The 16739-nt window shown below is 34.4% G+C and overlaps 1 long non-coding RNA gene across 2 annotated transcripts in view; it reads left to right on the top strand.

The window, feature by feature from the left end:
- The window catches only part of LOC128080286 (uncharacterized), a 123038-nt gene extending 106563 nt beyond the window's left edge, over window positions 1-16475 (top strand). The window contains exons 4-7 of one of the 2 annotated variants that reach the window (XR_008206576.1): window positions 7161-7228; window positions 12583-12612; window positions 13223-13275; window positions 15353-16475. This is a non-coding gene — a long non-coding RNA (uncharacterized LOC128080286). The remainder of the gene's footprint in view (window positions 1-7160; window positions 7229-12582; window positions 12613-13222; window positions 13276-15352) is intronic. The other variant, XR_008206575.1, reaches the window with a different exon arrangement.
- The last annotated feature ends 264 nt before the right edge of the window (window positions 16476-16739 follow it).

Genomic DNA, 16739 nt, shown 5'->3' with positions numbered 1-16739 from the left:
TCATCTAGTTGCTAGACTCTGCTAGGGTTTAAGCAATGCCAGAACTACTTTCTGCATATACAGAAATTTAAAAATGCAACAAGATGACATCTATTTAACTCTCATGTTCTGAGCTTTTTAATAGCGACTTAAATGCCTGAAACAAACCTTAAGGATGACTGAATTACATAAACCATACTAGTTTAAGCTTTCTGTCTCATTCATTGCCAATGAAATTTAGATTAAGTCAGTCAAACTCTGAAAAGAAACTCTGAATAAATACTTTTAAGAGATGGTACATACTTTTTTAGAGATGGTACATGTAGAATGCTGATTCTCCAAAGAATATGTTGCTATCCTCTTCACTGTCTCACCCGTTTCAGTGGTGTGGCTGAGTCAGACCATTTTTAAGTGGAAAGATTTACTTCATGCATTCTTGTATCAACACAGATACAATCTAAAAACAATTTAAAATCATTTATGAGGAAAATGATTTGCATACACTAAATGCAGTTTGTACTCATCTTTTTGCAAAACAGTAAAATGACTTTTTTGAGCTAATACTTGTTTAATTCCGTGCACAGACCATTCAAACTACATCTTCCCTCTGCATGATCATAGTGGGAGAGGTATTTGCTTTTGTGGTGTAAGGAAAGGAAGCAGCAGATATAATTGACTTTGACAAGTTTTTGGGTCACCCAAGAAAAGTATTGGTCACAGTCCAGAAACAACAACATAATAGCTTACTCCTTTAAGGGTCAGAGCTCATCAAATACTCCATAGGAGGCAATCTCTAAGTAGAGATGCTTCCCTCTTGGCTACCAGCCTTAGATGAGGTTAGGGAAGGGTAGACCCTGTGTCCATTCCTTCCAATCATGCAGGTAAATTGCTTGCACCTGTGCTCCCAGGGATGGGAGCATCTGTGCCTCTTCATCAGGTGTTCAGTCGCTGGTGCAGGTCATGACATAACAGTTCCCTACATATGATAAACCAATGGGTATAAAGAGCTGAAAACAGCATTGCCAGGCTGTGCACAAAGTGTACTGTGCTATAAACGTACTATAGACTTCCCCAAAAGGAAGTTACACTGTTTGGAAATGATACCTGTCAGAATTAATGTGTATCATCATTATCTTTTCTAAGTAGTCTCTGCAGATTTAGTAGGGACAATGATGTATTTCCTCTGTCACTGTTCCTTCTCCATTTACAGAGTAGTTTTGTCAGAATTACAAGAAAGGTCAAACTGCATCCCCAAATGGAGAGCAAGGAGTTTTCATTATCTCTTTTCATCTCTGTAGTGAAGAAAATTTAGGATGAAAATATTTTTCTCCTTGATGATGGTACAAGAAAAAATAGCATTGGAAAAGATATGAGCAGCAGTATGTGAGAAAAGGTAATTATTCTGGCACCTATCTCATTCTCACAGGCTGGATAATTTTATTTTGATTCTTATAATATTTTATTTCATCTTTTGCTCCTGATGAATTCACCAGAGAAAAGAAGCCAGCTCAGCAAATCAACACACTAAAGTCTCATTCCCTTGTATTCAAAGGTGTTACTGGGAGAAGTGAATTTTCAGTCTTAGAAAATGTCTGAAGTTCATCTGCTAAGGCTCTCTTTTAAGTCTTCATAATTCAGTTTTAAAATGCTACATCAAAAATGTTATTGATTTATTATTTTATAGGATAGTGCAGCTGAAGAAAAAAGGCTGTCTTTAATAAAGTAAAAGCTAAACTTACTTAGGTTCACTAAACAAACAAAATGACATAAAGGAAAGACTACTGATCAAATTTACTAGGGGAGCAAACAGACCTTGGAATGGCATTATGTTAATAACTCAAATGATCCAGATTATGAAAATAGTTTTATGAGACTCAAAGCAAATTGGTAAAATATGAGGTCACACTTCTCATGTACCATCATCAGTCCTTTGTGAAGAATTACTCTGATATTAATAAACTAATTTCAGAATAAAATATTCTAAAACATTACTTATGCCTTCTTGTACTGAAATATCAGTATCAGAAATTAATTTTCTGAGAATTCGCAAACCATGTGCAAAGAAAAAGTTTAGGATGGCTGTGAAAGAGAGTACATTCTAATGATCAGTTCTTATCTGGGCTCTGAAGAAAGCTTATGTACTCTACCCTTTGCACTGTTTAAAACTAGCCTGATAAAGCAACAGTGAATGTTCCATAAGAAGCCAACATGCAGTTTCACCTGAGATCTAATGCAGCTTCCTCATCAAGTGAGCTCTTTCTTGTGTCTGTATTAACAAATACTAAACAGTTCACTTGCAGAGCTCAATGGTGTCAGAAAAAAATGAAAAATAATAAAAAAAAAAACATTTAAACAAGATACTGTCATCAATCATTATGCAAAGCAAATAAGAGCAATTTACTTATTTTTCATAAAAGAAAAATTACAATGAAAATGAAGGAGACAACAAAGGTAGTTAACACTGTTTATTAAAAGCAGGCACTACAACAGAGACTTGAGCTTGACAGTGACACAACTTTATTTTACTACTATCTTTATTTTAATAGTATCTTTTAGAAATGTTTTAATATCACTATTTCAGATTTTTGTCTCTACTGTCACCATTTGTTGAACTCTGCTGTCATGTATTTCAACTCACATTAGTCCAGTGATAATTCTTGGGTTCACTGAAACCATAGCTTAGATCAAATAAAAATTTGAAATCATCATTAGCTACAGTCAATGGGAGTCAGACTGGAAAAATAGCCAGAGTGGTTCCTGCTGCTCCCACTCTGGCCCTGCCACTTGCAAGGTCCCCACATGAGAGACATGAGTTCAAACAAAGAGCTTTCTAAGAAGCATTACCAAAAATATGTATATTTTTGGCAGCAGCTTCCAAAAGCTCTGTTGAGTCAACCTGAAATAGCAGCAGACACCAGAGGAATTAGAAGTTCTCTGTTAATGCAGTGCCTAGGAATATGTTCAGTGCTTTCACTGGCAATCCCAGGAAAGAGAATTTGAGCCTAAATTACAGAAACACACTCTGACATTGTTCTTGAGTTTCACAACGTGTTTAATTTAGTCACCTTTAAGACACTGTATTTTTTTTTCATTGAGTTGACATCTGATATTTCTTTTGCTCCCATATTCACAAAAAAATACCTACAAGTTATCTCCTCTTTTTTGTATCTTCAAATGTTTTGCATAGTGGTATAGTAGCTGTCAGGTTTTGGGGAAAAAAAAAGACACCAGAGATACTTACACTGCAGGGGGAGCCACTTTTTGTGAATAGGACAACATGCCTTCTGCCGTAGAGAACAGCAGCTTCATATTGCTATTTTGTTTTCCCATCAGCTCCCTAAAAGTGTAGCACTTTACAGCTTTGAGTCTAAAATGATTTCAGCCCTGTCTCAGCATACCCTCCTGTAGCATCCTTTAATGTAGGAGATGAAATATCAGCTTTACAGGAGAGAAATGCTACATGCAGTCCCATTTTATGAAATCTTGTCTATTTAATCAAAGCAAAGATCATGACTGAGAGCTTTATAAAATGTTAGCATGTTTCATTTTTACAGTTTTTATGAAATACACATTTATTTTAATGGCCAAATCTTTCAGTTACTTTCATATGCTGTGTTAGGTATGCAAGTTTGCATTAATCTCATTGACAATTCTTTCATCTCTCTCTCTAGAGACTATACAGAACTGCCTGTGAAGGAATAATAGACGTAACTGTTAGGAAGTTTTATTATTTGTTACTTTTGCAGGATGACTTTAGTAAGGAAATGCTTTGTACTCATGTTAAATTAAGGTTATTTTTTTTTGTTTGTTTGACTTTCACTTCAGCAACTATTTAGTGCTGTAATCCTTATAAAAAATATTTCAAACACATACACTGATCTTTAAATTCGTAATATCTCTAAATATGAATGTCAGCAGCCAATGTTTCAGTCATGAGCAACAGATGAAGGAGATTTCAATTCATAATTATTCCTCAGGCAAGCAAAAGACAGTAAATTTAATTTATGAAGCATCACCTGCAATAAAGTCAAATATTTATGTCCACTGTTTTGTTTACCTGAGTTTTATAGAAGGATGTTATATGACAGATGCAATGGTTCAAATAACCTTTGTTTTTTCAGTTCCATAAAAATTCATTCTGTTTTTACAGATATAAATTTTACAAATTTCTGATGAATCCGTGGGACAACAATCTTCTCAGGTCATTCTGCTTGTAATTGCAACTAATTAAAATGTGCCAAAGAAAATATAGAAATTTATCACTGCTCATTAAGACTGTAAAGACTGTGTTAATTAGATGTCAGACTTAGTAATTCACATAAATGTTTGCTGCCAGTCTAAATTTAGGGAAAAAATAAATGTGTTTATAGACACTTCTGCAAGAAAGGAAGTACTGTTGAATTAAAAGGGTTAAAGCTTTTTATAGTACAAGTCTCATTCCTTAGCCATGTTTTATGTACCTTGTTAATAGTGTGCATGATTTGCTGTTGATACCTTTTTCTCAAACTTAAAATTCCCTTTGATGAAAAGATGATGCTAATGCCTTACCATAGTTTTTGTATTTTCAAGTGTTACTTACATGCATTAACTTGCCAGAGTTAATTAAAAATAAATATTTACTAACAGTTATCACAGTATTGTTTTATCAGCCCCAGCAATCACGAATAGTTTCCTTTATGTTCCCTAAAAGTTATGGCTATATCCTCCATTGCTTCAACTGTCTTCTCACAGAGCATCTTATAGAGGTCAAACAATTTTAGTAGCAGGTACTGTACTAACTTGAAAGCAAGACATCAACTCAAGACACAAGTGACCTGGGCCAGAACAACTACCTAGCAGATCAGTGAAGACACAAGATCAAAACATAATTTCTACTGATTAACAGATTCAGAAAGCAATATCTCACAGTGAAATCATCAGATGATAATAAGGCAACATAAGATGACTTATTTGATGTTGGGTTTTTTTCGTTTGTTTTTTTTTTTTTTTGCTTGGTTGAGTTTTTAACAACTCCACAAAGAATAGTATTCTTTCTTTACTAATTTACTCTCATCTTTTTCTGCCTTGTTTACACAGATCTGTGATCCATAGCTAAATCTGTGGTGTGACAGTGATAGGTGTTTTTTTTTAGTTGATTGTATCTGGCTAGTTGTGAGAAACAGAGCACCCACAGATGCCAGCTGCTGTTTTATCTCACATTGAGATAATTGGATAAATTTGGAGTAGACAGTGAAAATTAGGTTCTATCACAACAGTGACAAAATCATATCAGTAGTCAGTCAGTCAGACAGTTCTTATTGTCTGTCATGGTCTCAACATTTCTAAACCAAAGGACAGTTCATACTGAACCTCATTAACATTGCTAAGCTGTGAACATCAATGAAAGTAGCCCGGGGTTTAATGATCAGAGCTCATGAGAGTTGGCGAAAGCATTAGCTAGACATACCTTCCAGCACTTGACTGTGTAGACACTAATGAAAATACAGGTGAGTTCTCATGGAGTTTGCCCTCAAATAACATTTCCATTATTGAAAAAGAAAAAAAAAAAAAAAAGAAATGAAAAAGAAAAAGAAAGAATGAAAAAGAAAGAATGAGGAAGGATAACAGTAAGATTCTTTCTAATGCTTTCCTTTATACCTTGAGAACAAATATATTTTTACCCATATAAATTGCGCTAAAAAACGTATGATAAAATATAAAAGCTATCCATTGGCAACTCGTCTTCTACCAACTGATGCTACAGTCCTGCAGGTACAATAACCACAGAAAGTGCGAGAAACTTTTAAGAAGTTACTACAATAATATCAATAATACATGCCATCTTGATCAACAGGAACACTGGGAAACAAAAGGATGCCTCATGAGAGCAGTAGTCAATGCCCTTATTTATGCATGCATTTTTTCAGAAAAAGTAGAATAAAATAACTAAAAACAAAACATTTATCAACCCCTCGGGAATCAAAGACAAAAATTGTAAATCCCTATTTGCTCTGAGCTTATACAGGCAGAACAAAGAAACTGGCTGACTGAAACATGGATACTTTGGAGGGAGGAAGAAGGCAGCAGGACATTCCAGCATAAAGAAAAAGTGGGCAATGCAGACATTAAACAGAAGAGATAAAAATTACAAGGGAACACCACTTCTGCACATAAAAACATAACCTGTACCTTGTGAAGGAAAATATTTATTTATTTTCTTGCACAGAAGTAGGTAGTTCCATCCAATCCTCTGGACAATAATCTGCTCCTACTGCCCAGGATGGGAGGGAAATACTAAGAAACTGTGAGATGAAAACAAAAAATAAATATGACTAAAACCCAGCTATAGTCCCGGAGAAGGTGTGCGGATGTTATTTCAACCCTTAAAACTTTTGATGTTATTATATTTGTTTTATTTCTTTAAAACTGAGCTAATAAATCACTCGTGGTGGGTTTTTTAGCACTATGAGTATGCTCCTCTTTTCTGCTTATTAACAACAGATTTTCATTATCTCTTGAGGATACTTTAAGTTTATAAAGTGATTTTTCATTATTCTGTTCCCAAGTTGAAAGATTTAAGTAGAAAGCTATTTTCAGTTAGTACTTGTTTTTACTCTATTCTTTCACTAATGCAAGATGGTATAAAGCATTAGGGGAAAAAAAAAAAAAAAAAAAAAAAGTAAAATAAAACATCTACACTACACTACAGAGCTCTGTAATCTGCTGGAATGAAGCATATATGTTAACTGTCCATTTACAATGTGCAGCATCTGAAGCATGGACTCAGATGGGAATGATCCAAATAGTTTATTACAAGTTCTCACATCATTTACATACCTTCACAAGTTTTCTTTTTCTAGCTTTCCCATCCACCCCTACAACTTTCCCATCCACCTTTACATGTCAATAGAGCGTTCTACAAAACACTCTTCAACCGTTCACACAGGTGCTTATCCCATCAGAGCCGTGAGAGGTTCTTTCTTCTAGAGGTGTCCTTGGTTCTCATGCTGTTTATCTTTCTCAACAGCTTCTTCTCTGAACAGTTTTTCTTGTATTCCCACAACAATGCAGTCATGAACCTTCTCCTTAAACATCTCTTCTAGAAGATTCTTCACTTCAAAGAGGTTAAGCTTCACCTCCTGTAATAGTGACACTTGTACTTAAGGCTACAGTCAAATACCTAATTCTACTTTGCTCTACAGATTGGAAAGCCCCTGTAAGAAAAGGTGAAGGCTACAGATATTTACTAAAGGTTAAGAAGCAGGAAAAGGTGGGTTTTTTGTTTGTTTTGTTTGTTTAAAGCACAGGATATCTTCTTTGATTCTATGTCACACAGCCTTACACCTTTGCTAAAACTTTCTGCCTTTGTTGCAGTGCTACTGCCCTATTTCCCCTTCCTGTCTTTCAATTCATAAATCTGTAAATAGCTTTCCTCTTTCACCTAAAATAGATAAACATTGGCCAAGTTTTATGCAGTCTGTTGCTTTTTATTTACCAAAATCAAAGGTTAATAAATATTTATACTTCATTTTTGTTTTTTTTTTCTTTTTTCTTCTGCAGTACGATCTCATTTTGTAAATGAATCTTGGAGTGTAAATATTTAACAAATATTCCAAATGAATAAAACATCCATGGAAAATATTGATTCTATTTCATAAGGAAAATAGGTCACATTTATTATTATTATGTTTTTATTAATGAACAGTTTTCACATATGGTTTCCACTTCTCTACTAATATCTCAAAATAATGATGCTTTTAATATTTCAAGTGATACGATTTTTTCCCTTTACCCATCTGTTTGGACATCAAAAATACTTTCAGCAAAACAGTAGCAGTAAATGGTATATAGTGAAACCAAATAATAAATTATGCAGTTGTAAAATTTCTCAAAATATGCATTTTTCATAAAATTATGGCTTTTGATCAGGTTTTTTTTAAAGTATTTAAGTATTATTTTAAGTATTTTTTTAAGTATTCTCACAATCAAATGGGCTGATTTTTTTTTTTTTTTACTGTATCACAAAGTACTTTCCTTTGACTACTTTTTTCCTCTGACAGTTCAGAATGTATTATTGAGAGCACTTTACAAGAGTTATGTAACATGATTAATAATTATTCAACTACCTCAAGTTCACGGTTCAAAAATATCCTTTGAAAAATCTTACCTAGTCAAGCATACACGTATTACAAAATAAAATCTAAGAACTTCTCATTCTTTCAAAACCTATTAAAGTTGAGGGGCGAAAAAATGGTAGTTAAAATAAAACCTAAAATGAGTAACACTATTATGTCTTCTCTCCCAGTCACTGTTTCTCTAAGTGTTCACATTAAGAAAACATTACCATTAAAATTTAGTATGACAACTGTAACAATAACCATTTAGACTTGCAAAAAACATTGTTTCATTGCAATAGCTATTCATTACTGGCACAGTGAAAAAATAATTACTTTAGAAGTAATAGGAAACATGCCTTTCTGAAAAAAAGCTTTATTTTACACATTTGATGCCATAATCTACTTTTCAACAAATTCTTTATTAAATCAAACCCTGGACTAAGTTGGATCATGCTGTGTTTTTTGCAGGACATTTACCAATTTCACTGATTTACTACAATGAAACCTTGAAGAGTGCAATTACAGGGTCTTTATGTGGTGAATTTGGACAAGCCACACTGATTTTCTAATCATACAATTGGAACGTAAGAATTGCTGGTGAGAATAGTGGACCTCCTCTGTAAGGATTGCATTGTAAGCTTGTAGCAAAAAAAGATATTCTCTGATTCATTGATGTGTCTGTATTACAATGTAAGCTCTTGTATCTACAACTACTATTCTCAGAGAAGGGTAGAAAATCTACGAAAATGGCACCTTCATATTATGTATTATCCCTCTAGTAGGGAGGTGCAACCTATTTTGCATGACTCATTTGAAGTCATATTTTGCATATACACATCCTTGAAGAAACCTGAGGGTTTGAGGAGGTTGAAAGGTAGAACTCTGCTAAAAAATATAGAGACCAGAAAAAGGGCAGAACTTTCTCCATAGCCTCGGTGAGTCTAAGGAGTTTACATTTTGGATAAAAATTTTATTTAACACAGATGTAAATCCACTGGGGCATATTTGCATCGTACATTTATTCTTCAAGTGGAACCTTGAGAATTCTTTGTTGTAAAAATAAGTAACACAGTGGTATTTAAAATTATTCCCAGCAAGGTAATGGTTCACTTTAAACCTTGCATTAAGGTTCTAGCTATTTTCCATTGCTCCTCATTGCAAAAGATCCAAATTTAACTATGGATGTACAGCCAAAATTGTATCTCTAGGGGTCGTTATTCACACTGATGTGCTCAATACTGCTAACAAAGAAGTGTCACACCTAAATAATATATACATTCTTTAGTTTTCTCCATTGATCAATTTATCTTGATTTCTGAATGGATCATCTTCTCTACAAAACCAAAAATCACCACCCCAACTCTTTTATGAATTAAGAAGTGAGGTCTATTTGCATCAGTAGCAATTAAGCTTAACCTTGATTAAATATTATTATTCCTGGAATAGACACTGCTGACAACTATCCTTATAGGATACTGGGAAGATAACACAACTTTGTTAAACAGAAAAATCTGTAGAATGAAATTGCTTACTACTGCTTTCTAACAGGTATACACTTAACAGGACAGGTGGGCAACAATCCTGCCAAAATCTAATTTGTGCTTTCACTAAGAAAATGAAAAATTTTCATTACTTCTAACATTAGTCTGAAGATACAGGTCTCACCATGCCAAACAGATGACTAAGCAGCCATCATTTATCTTAATTAAAGTTCATCTTAATCAAGGTACTCTCTCTGCAATGCAGTCCTACTTAAAACTAAAATTCTTAGAATAGATGCATTGCTCCCAGAGGAAGCATCCATCAAGTATGAACAAGAATGAATGTATAACTGCAACTTAGTCCTGCTAAAAAGATAAAGAAACAAACGAAAATAAAGCACCAGTTAATGAGAGAAAGTAAAGCTAGCCTCTTATCTGTTGCTTAAATTTTGCAAAGACCAATTACAGTACATTGCAAAGGCACTTTTGTCCTCGGTAATATGCATAACTGTATTTTCTTCAAAATGAAATGCTTTTCTTAAGTATGCATTTTAATTTTTTATTGAATTGTTGCTGAAGCCTTGAATAAATTAAAAAAAAAAAAACAAAAACCAAAAACTTAAATAAATAAATAATAATAATAAAGGTCATAGTTTGATTCATCCTAAAGATTTTGGTAAAACTAAAATTTTTATCCATTTATTTAAATAAAATTTCTTCTAATTCCCCATAGACCAAATCTCTATTCTTCTGAATTCCTGTACACTCTCTGGAGTAAAAAAATCTCCAAATAAAATGGAATGGAGATCATTCTTGAAATCACATTCCACTTTTTTAGAGAGCAGTCTCTCTCATCGGCTCCATTTTGAATTCATAAATTATCTGTCTCTATAACTTCATCACTTATGAAAACTGTATGGAGAAAAGAGATTTTTGATACTCAATCCTTTTTCAGAAGGATGAAGACAGCTTGCTTTACTCAAGAAAAGTTTCAGAATGTCAGCTGCATATTCATAGAACTGTAGAATCATAGAAACACCAACGTTGAAAAGAACTTCCAAGATCATCCTGTCCAACTGTCCACCTAGCACTAGTATTTCTCCACTAAAACATATCCCTTAGTACCATATCTGCACATTTCTTGAGCACCTCCAGGGATGGTGATTCTACCACATCCCTGGTCAGCCTGTTCCAGTGCCTGTTCACTTTTTCATCCTAGTACCCAACCTGAACCTCTCCTGGCAAAATTTGAGGCCATTCCCTCTAGTTCTATAATTAAATATTTAAGCTGGAACAAGCAAAGAAAAATATTTTGTATTCTCACTATTAAATGATATTTTTGCCTTCAAACCAATCAGTACCCTGTTCAGTGAACTGAATAACTCAGCCCACGGAAAAAGCCCTTCCTGGCTCTTCCTGGCCATATGAGTAACCATTAAAGCAAATACATTCAAGTCAGTATATGGATGCAATGACTGCAGCATGAATACTGAACAGTGCTCCATTGCACTGTTCCTTTAATTAATTTTTTTTTTTTCTAACTTGTGAAAAATGGAGAAAGGATGTCAGAGAAGCATTTGTTTCTAGGAACAGCAGCAGCTGGTAATTCACCAATAAGGACTTCACCATAGAACCTAGCTGATTCCCAGAGTTAATAATACAATGAAAAGGAAACTAGATCCATTTTCACAAAAGTTAAAACTAGAAGAAAAAGAAAAGAAGATAATCAGTTCAGAGATGTATCTGTAGGCAGTAGATGTCAATGGAAAGATGACAATCCAAAAGTGGCTGCATTTCCAATTGAATGTTTCGATGCTTTCTAGTGGTTTTAAATTTTCCATTAGTTAAGAACGGGAAACCAACCATAAAGCTATTACAAAAACGTGAGCAGCATCAAGCTCACCATAATTATTTAGGTATATGTTCAAAGTGATTAAAAAAATGGGTCTTACTGCCTATAAATAATAAAGGAAGACAATTGTGTTTGAGGAATACTAACAAAAAGGGCTAATGGGAGCTCTGTAATTATGGAAAAAAAAAAAAAAAAGAAATAAAGCAGAAATACAGATTACTGGTGCATACACCACTGCCTTGGCAAAACATTTAAAATTTCTCAAGAAAAGGATCTTCCTTTCAGAAATGGCCTAAGCAAGACATAGGGGAAAAAATGCTTTGGTACCACAACTGTTACTGAAAATACAAAGTGTGGAAGTGAAAGCAAGCCTACTGTTGGAATAACGAGGGTTATTGTTCCAAACATAGTCCACAGTATCTTTCTGCCAATAACAGAGTGCAGAGCCCTCTGCTTTCTTTGTGATTTGTGCTGTATTCCTGTCCTTGGACCTACAAGAGGAAAGAAAGTCTTATCACACATCAGCTCATATTTTCTTTTTCCTTCCAAACGTGTCTTTTTGAATGATGCACGTATCTGAAATTACATTTGGTGGTCTCACTGTTTATTCAGATATAGAATTTCCAGAAAGCAGCTAACAGAAGCAAGTTACTGAGAAATCTGTCACAAATCACAGTAATGATTACTTCAGCAATTACAAGAAGTACGAGTAATAATTATTTCCCACTATTTCCAGCAAATATAAAGTCAACTTGCTATTAATTTGAGAGCAGCAAAGGATGGGTTCAAAGACATTGTTTTATTTTTAAGGAAATTTTTAAGGAAAAAAGTGGGGATTTTTTGTTGGTTTTTTTATTTGTTTGTTTGCTTGCTTTGGGGGCGGGAGGGTTGCTTTCATTTGTACTTCACTGACACAGCGGTGAAATTAGTACCTCCCATTGTATCAGCTGCATTCTCAAGCTTCAGAAAGAAAAGAAAAGAGAGCAGCAACTGCCAATTAAGGACCAGAACAGAGATATCAATGCTCATTTTACTGGATTAGGAAAAAAACTAACAGAGATTGTATTTCCTGGGCTTTTATTTCAAGAAGAAAAAAAGGAGGACTCTTTGGACTGAGTAAATTAGGATAAATGTCTACACTGTGCTGACCTGTGTGCATTGCTTTATTTTTCAGGGGAGATGACTAACTAATGAGTGGAAGAAGGTTATTTTTTTTCTTTTAGTTTGTAAAAGAGTCCTCAATACTAAGGGAAATTGCTTTGCTGTTAACTTAATAATGGGGGGAAATTAATGTACTCTTAATTTGTTAAATGAAAGCATGGAAAAGCAGTCATATTTTTTACAGATTTGGGAGGCAAACCCCAAGTGCACAGAATTTTTATTTGTAAAATAAAAGTCACAACAGGAAATCAATAGGCAAATCAAGCCAAAATTCTCAGAAAGTCCTCTGAACTAGCTGTGCCAAGAATGAAATTATCTTGACATTTTTCTGCCCTTCATTATATACTTAAATAAATCAAAATTATTTTGATATACTTAGTTGATTCGTGTATTAAAAGACACGTAACCACTTTCCCCTATGAATTCTTAAAGGTTATTGGGCCAAATGAAAATATTCATTCCGCATTTAACTAAACATGGTAGTAAAAGCAATAATGTAAAATTACCTACTGAAATTAAAAAAAAAAAAAAAAAATCATATTAGAACCAGCCAAGTAGTTTGATTTTATCTCATCTTTACTGTGAAGAAGTGAGCTTTCAGATGTTACAGTAATCCTCAGACCTACAGTAGTTTGAGCCTTGATTTTTCATAGGAAAGGCATCCATGGTATTCACTTGAGTGATGTGAATTTAATTCCTACAGAAGGTAAGTGCTGTTATGGGATATTATAAATAAAATAATTTTGAATGTATGTAATTTTTAATTCTTCTGAGGTCCATGTAGGTATTGAAATAAGACCAAATATCAGCTTTTTTCAGCGTTGGAGATGTTACAGACTGTGAAGAACTACAATAAATTCATCAATTTTCTCCACACAAGAGATGATAGATGGTTCCTCTATTATACTTTCAGTGCAGAGAAGAATGAATCATCTCTATTATTCAATTTGGCTCTTTCTATCTGTTCAGTATTGTTGAATTTTTATACGGAGTCTGTTGCCTGGGTAGGGGATCACAAAGAACTTAAAGATCTAGAAGCTAAGCATTTTTTCATATTTAACAAATTGATTGCTATGCAATAATAGCCAATAGCAATATGAGTCATTATATCTAAAAATAAGACTGTAGAAGATGCATTTAGCAAGTCCTCACCTCTTTTCGATCAGCATCACCCTGCAGTAAAATTTGCACCCATTGAATTATTGGCCAGTTCTTCATCCTTAGTTACACCCACGGTGAAAATCTTCAATTAATTAATAAAATTTCTTTCTTGTTTCTGGGTACTTTGTGCAGTTCTGCTAATGCAGATTAGGGCAACAATTCGGAAGCTTCACTTTAAAAGGAAGAGACTGGAAAGTGGCAAAAATATCACTTTTTCAGCCTAAAGGGCTGAAAGTAAAACAGAATTGCTGGATTAAGAGTAGTGGAAAGATGCTGGAGTCAGCAATTCCTAGAAACTGGCTTTTGCAATCGATTTCTTTGCTGGCTGGAATACAAAGTGGTCAGATACCTTTATTGTATGTCCATACGCATACATTTTGTTTACATGCCTGAGATATTTAAACATACAAGAACAAAAATCCCCAAGTGCTCAGAAATCAAAAGCAAAAAACAAGTTCTCAGTACTAAAACTTAGCCATCATAATCAATATATGCAAATCTCAACTAACTTTATCATTTGAAGCTGAGAAAACTGACAAAGTAACTTGACATGACAGTAAGGTGTTCCCTTTCTTACGGCGCTGGGTGCACAGGGGATTGCTCCCACCAAACATGCACCCCGAGAGAAGCAGTGGCAACATATTTAAAGGCATAGCATATATGTATTCATTATATTCCAAGGACATGGGCAGAAATAACATCTCTGGTGGTCATTGGATGCATTCTTGCTGTGAATTTCCCATCTTTTTCGGGGGTTCCCACTAATGTTATGTTGAGCTGAGGCATCTGTTTTACCATCTTATCATCAACAGCAGGACATCTATTCTACTTTCTTATCTTCACTTGACAACAAGCTCCGCAGCCTCCTCCACATTCTGTTCTTGAGCTTACATTTATGGAAGCCTCCATCCTTCAGTTTATAGTGGCTCGAGTTATGCAAAAGCCTATTCTCACAGTATAGGAAAGCTGTTCTCATGATTTACATTTCTTACTAAAACAGAGAGCAATTAAGTTTGTATGGCAGGTTCTCTTCTGAATAAAACTGTAGTTTATGCTTTCATTTCTGTTTGCTTGAAAGTTCCTTAAATAGGTGGGGGCTCTCTCTATCTTCACCTCAGGATTTTTCTGCTTTTCTCCAAGAGCACAAGAGAACCAGGAGAGAGCAGTAAACTCTAACCTCATCTCTAGCTCATTCACCAGCCTTCAGCAAATCCATTAATCCTTGCCCCCACTTTGCTTGTATCAAATGTAACATTGGAATTGCTCAAAATGCTTACCTCAAAGGCTTTAATTAGACATCCTCTGTAGATGCTGAAATGAATTTTTTACTGTACAGAATGGATAACATACCATCCAGTGACCAAAACTTAAAAGAAATGAGCTCAGATCTTTGCCCAGGCTTCAGTACAAAAGGTCTGCAGAGAAACTCTGTTTGGGCTTCACAGTCACATTTCTGTCAAAAGAAAATATTGTGTAGAACGGAAAGAAAATATTATAACAAAAGTATCACTGTACTATGAAATCAAACAGCCAACGGGTAGGTTCAGAAAATGCATTTGTTGCGGATATTGATCCACTCTATATGTATCAGTTTTACTTTACCATTATTGCTTTTTCCACAGAAGTTTCAAACCAGCAGAAGATGGAGCTGCTAGAAACTTTCTACCTTTGGAGGTAGAAAAGGTGATCAAATGTGCCACATCAATCCACATCACACATAGCAGATACAGCAAATGAACAAGCATCATTTATTCACCAGCAGCCAAGGGTAAACCAGAGATTCAGGGAACCCTAATCACTCTCTTACCAACCTATGCCCTTGCTGAGCCTATCATAAACTGGATAAACAGTTAAATATAGTCCATCATCCTTTATTCATAATTTTGAAAACTAATTATCTTACTTTGTTTTTTGTCTTCTAGGAAAGTGTATCTTAGATTAAGATGTAGATAGCTGATGTGGGTTTGATAACTTTACCAGCCTGGAAGTTAAAGGTGATTTAATAAGGAGGAAAAAAGGCAGGGGAAAGGAGAGAAAAATAAGCCTTTTAAAAAATATTCATAACTTCAATCATATTAATTCTACTTCCTATACCATAATGGGAATGTAAAAATTACAGGAAGGTATTTCCAGTCAGGTATGTGAGAGAAATAGATATTTTGTTGTTGTTTTAAATAAAAAGCAATAAATCTAAAGGTCTTCAGGGATAATTATCACTCACCAAGTAAAATATAAATTAAAAAAAAAAAAAAAAGATTTTCCGTAACGTTGCATATTCTGTGAAAACAAAAAGCCCTATATATATTGATTTCCCTTCTTTGCCTCTGTACATGTGGCACAGATTGCAAAACTACCTTTTCACTCACATGTTTAAGGTGCTCAGGACTATTCTCAGGCACTGAGGCTATCTTGGCATTAAATACTTTTGTTCTGTAGTCTCTTAGTGCTCTAAGAGGAGTGAGTGCATCCAAATTGCTTTTGGAGGCAGCCCCTGGCCATATAGATACCTGAATGGCACCTGAGAACAGTTTGAAAGTCTGTGGGTCATAACTATGGCAAAACTGTTTCAACAATTTATGAACAAGACAATCAAGCTCCAGTGTCCAGAACATATCAGTGTTTGATTTCTTCTTGTTTATGCAGCCTACCTTCTAAACAGCTGTTTTTACAAATATGCCTTTAATTCCCAGGATGTCTTGTTCAACAATTTAACAAATAAACTGAGGAATACCTTAAAAAAATAAACTTGATGGTGGTAAAAAAGAAGTCATAAAAACAATATAATAAAAATCACCACAGGAAAAAGAAATCTTTCATGTCGTCCTTTCATTTCTTTTATTTAGACTGATAGTCTATGATTTCATGGGAATAAGTTTATTTAACTGAAATCCTTCTTTGTAGGTCTCATCCTACAGACAGCATTATGCTGTTTAATGTTCTTCACACAACATCACAGAAAGGATGGCTTCCATGGTACAGGAGGTAAGAGCAGCCCATCATGCTTTACAG

Source organism: Tympanuchus pallidicinctus, unplaced genomic scaffold (assembly GCF_026119805.1).
Source record: "Tympanuchus pallidicinctus isolate F22 unplaced genomic scaffold, pur_lepc_1.0 scaffold2, whole genome shotgun sequence".
NCBI classification, from domain to species: Eukaryota; Metazoa; Chordata; class Aves; order Galliformes; family Phasianidae; genus Tympanuchus; species Tympanuchus pallidicinctus.
Note: the sequence above shows the minus strand (reverse complement) of the source record. Positions and strands in the feature narration are given on the sequence as shown.